Source organism: Vulpes vulpes, chromosome 2 (genome assembly GCF_048418805.1).
Source record: "Vulpes vulpes isolate BD-2025 chromosome 2, VulVul3, whole genome shotgun sequence".
Taxonomy (NCBI): Eukaryota; Metazoa; Chordata; class Mammalia; order Carnivora; family Canidae; genus Vulpes; species Vulpes vulpes.
In genome coordinates, this window is record NC_132781.1 from 156601753 (window position 1) to 156605713 (window position 3961).

The window sequence follows — 3961 nt, forward strand, 5'->3', positions numbered from 1 at the left end:
TGGGATCGGGCCGCTTCCTCTAATCAAGGGGACCCAGAAGAATGAGGGCAATCCCAGGGGTCAGTCCCTGCCTTCAGATCCCTGCTTCACAGAACTCAAACAGTTTCCTTTCCTTTTAACCTGCCGGCTTTCCAGGGAAATCTGATTTTGCAAACATGTTTTCTTAGCCGAGGGGAAATGAGCGCTATGCAAACAATGAAGATAGGCCCGCGTGATAAGGGCCTCCCAGCTGGCCTGGCAGTCTGGCCTGGATGGGAAAGGGGGAGCAGGGTAGGGGTGGCCCTGGCTCCGCTGGCTGCCTCAGGTGTGGAGAAGACCCCAGGCCTCCGAATGGCCGGCTGGGTGGGGCCTTGGGCGTTATCTAACCTGGAGGCCCAAGTGGGGGGGGAAGAGACTTGCCCCAGGGACACACAGACAGGGGGCCTGACCGCTCCTTCTGTCTGTGGCAGCCTGCGCTGCTTACACCCGTGCTTGGGGGCAGAGTTTGGCTGGCGGTGGCCCTGGTGGGTCCTCCCCAGGTAGGCAGTCATGGAAGGGGCGGGATTGGGTGCTCGGGGTCCAGGAATAGGGGACATGAGAGCAATACTGCCCCAGCACTGGTTCTGAGTCTTGATGGAGGAAAGAAACAGGAGAAGAAGGTGCCCAAGCCCTGGTCACGGAGACTGTGAAAGACCCAGGGCCCAGGTATGGCCGGTGTGGCCCCAGTGACAAATTCGGAAGCGGGGTTGGCCTGAGCCCACCCTCTGCCCACCTCACTGTGAGCCCCGGGGCAACAGTAGCACTCAGAAGCTCAAGGTGAGCAAGGTGGACAGTGAAGACACCTGGTGAGGCTTTTTTGTAAGATCTCCTATGACATGACCAAGGCAGTAGTGAAGGCGCCTTAAGACATTAAGAATATGAGCAGGGGCTCCTGGGTGGCTTGGTCAGTCAAGTGTCCAACTCTTGGTCATGATCAGGTCATGATCTCAGGGTAAATAGCCTGGTTGTGGATGGGGAGGGGGTTCTAGGGGGAGGGGAGGTGTAAGAACCTTCCTTACCTGGGTCTTAGTGTCAGAGGGACCTCCTGGGGTCCTTGCAGGCTGGTGAGGCCTGGGGACAGTCAGGTTCCAGTGAGGGATCACCACCCTCCACAGCCCTCAGTTCAGGATGAACATGCCCGCTTTGCTCTTTGGGGGTGCCTGGCGCTGTGCCAGGAGCTTGACAACCTGGTAGGGCTAGTGTCTGTTCCATTTTGCAGATAAGGCAAAGCTGAATCTCCTAAACTGCCCTGAAGTGCCCTCAAGAGAGATGTTCCCTCCCTGTCTGCAGCTTATACTTTTTCTAGAAGCTGTTTACAGGGTGGAACTGCTGGTACTGCAGAGGACTAAAGGTGGGGGACGTTGCTGGGCTATTGGCCCTCCCAGAGATGCCCGGGCTTCAGCCAAGGCCCAGGAAAGAGAACCGAGCTCCCCGAGGCCCCACCTGCCCCCCATCAGCACCTCCTAGTCCCCCTTTGGGAACCAGGGGTATGGATGCTTTCCCACATCCTCCGGGGATCACTGCACTCGGCACTGCTGCCCTGCAGGAGGCACAGCCGTGTCCCTTCCACTGGCTTTGTTGAACAGTGAGACGCCGAGGTCAGGTCAGCCAATAACCCACACATCAGGCCAGCAAAGACGCACGCCTTCCCCTGACTTCACCTTCCATGATGCCAGTCGAGGGCAGAGGGTCTCAAAGCCCCCACCTCCCTTTCCCTGGTCATCATCCTTTCCTGAAGCCAACCTCCCTTGTAAAATTTCTGTTTTCCCACCTATCAAATGGGGTCATAGAAACAACACCTCATGGGCCTGTCACCTCTCTCTAGGGACTAACAGTGGCACTGAGCAATCCTACAGACCTGCTTCCTACCCTGTACGTGGCTAGGTTCCCTGTCAGCCTCCTATCCAAGCCGGGGTGGGCAGCAGCCCGCGGGAGGCCCTGCAGGGTCCAGATCCTGGCACTGCTACCTCCCAGCTTACTTCCCAGTAACCTTGGATGAGTCCCCATGCCCGCTAGGGCCCCTGTCTGCCCCCATCTAGAATGAGGACAATAGCGGCACCTCACTCCTGGAGTTGTTTTGAGGATTAAATGAAACTTGGCCCAGGACCTAGCATTTTGTTGGTGCTCCATAAATATCAGGCATGAGTGCGGCCGAGAAGCGCTGTGAACACAGGGAATGGAAAGTGTTTCGCCCCCAGGGAGGCCGCATCCATCTCACTTTATTAGGATCATAAGTGCTTTTAGCAAGGCAAACAGCAGACGGCAGGCAGCCCGCCAGCATGCGCCAAGAACCCAAGTCCCGTCCTCCGAGCCTCTGACATCAAAAACAACAACAGAAAAGACCGAACATCAAAGAATGAACAGCAAGTCCAAACATTTCGCTGTGCTCTTATCTTAATTAAAGCAAGTCATATGCGGGGTTTTTGATGACACAAGTTGAAAAGCCAGGTTCTGGTCTTATTAGTTTTGCCGACACCCACGGAGAAGTCTGTGACTTGCCCAAGGTCACCCAGCAGCCTGGGGCCAGAGTCGGGGCCCAGGCCCAGGCCTCAGATGCTGGAGCCAGGGCTCCCTCCGTGACCCCTGCCTGAGCAACTGCGATCCAAGGCCGGAGTGTCAGAGAGAGGCACCAGTTCATCCGTTCGCCCCTATGTTTAAGACTTTTTACTGAAACCCGTGCAACTTCCAGGCACTGGTGTAGGCTCTGCGGATACAGCAAGGAAGAAGCCACTCTAGGGGAGGGAGGGGAAGAAAAGCAGATGCCAAGAAATAATGACATAAATGACGATTTCATTGTAATTACGGTAAGTGCTACCCGCTGTGTTCCTTCTCTTTGAACCTGAGCCCTGTGACAGTGGGGGGAGAGAACACCGTGAAAGAGCTGCGTGACACTTTGCAGGCCCAAACCAGCTTCCCTCCCTCGGGACGCTCGCTTTTGGCCCCCTCCCTCCCTCCCTCCCTCGCAGTGTGAGGAAGCCCAAGCTGGCCCTGGGGAGAGGTCCACGTGGGCAGAGACCAACGAGCTCCCCTACTCTGAGTGAGGACCCTCCTCAACCAGCCTCACCTACCGACCCTGGTTGCAAAGTCTTGAGCAAAACAAAGGATCGTTGCATTTTAAGTCATTAAGTTTCAGGGGGGTGCAATAATCCGCAGCTGGAACATCACATTTCACCTTCATGGGGTGGGGGGGGTAGTCCAATCAGGACCCCCGTTTCATAGCCGAAGAAACCGAGACACAGAAAGGTAAAATGACTTGCTGACGGACACATGGGTGATGAGTGGCCAAAGCCACAGTCGATGACTTCAAATCAGCTCAAGGGCACGGCGACCAGCCGCGTTTCCACGAACACCTTCCAGGCTCGAAAGCAGCACACTCCAAGGTGGAGTTCCAGGCTTGGGAAAAAGTGACCGAGGGGCCATTTCTGAGCAAGGGAGCTTCCAGTCTTCACAGAAGTAAGTGCACCACGGGGACGGGGAGCTGCTGTCCTGACCTAGGAGGGTCCGTGGGGGTCCAGTCTGAGGTGAGCGGACCAAGGCTTGTTTCCCTGCCCTGGGACTCGGTTTTCCCATCTGCTGAAGGGGAATGATAAAACCGCCCCGCTGCTGCTCAAGCTGCACCTGGAGAGGAGTTTCCAGGTTAGCAACCCCTGTCTTCCCCAGGGCTCCTTGTCTGAGGCTAACATTCCATTTGGAAAGGAGTGAGTAATAGCCAAGACTCCCACGTGGAGCATTTGAGTGCAAGGAAGCCTATGGTAGGCTGGCAGGGAGAGAACAAAACCCACCCCTGAAAAGCTTCGCAAGGAAAGCCTCCTCTGAAAAATGTTGCTTCTGAGCCTGGAAGGGGCCTTGAAAGATCCGGGCTGGGAGGCAGGAGCTCTGGGTTCTGGTGACCTGCTGGGTGACCTTGGGCAAGTCACTGTCGCTCTCCGGATCCTGTATGGAC

General features: G+C 56.3%; 1 long non-coding RNA gene across 1 annotated transcript; it reads right to left on the reverse strand.

Annotated features, from left to right (window-relative positions):
* Positions 1 to 2204: 2204 nt before the first annotated feature.
* On the reverse strand, positions 2205 to 3698 carry LOC140596226 (uncharacterized). The gene is made up of 2 exons (XR_011998262.1): positions 3087 to 3698; positions 2205 to 2750 (listed from the first exon to the last, which is right to left on the reverse strand). It is a non-coding gene; the product is annotated as an uncharacterized lncRNA (long non-coding RNA).
* Between the last annotated feature and the right edge of the window lie 263 nt (positions 3699 to 3961).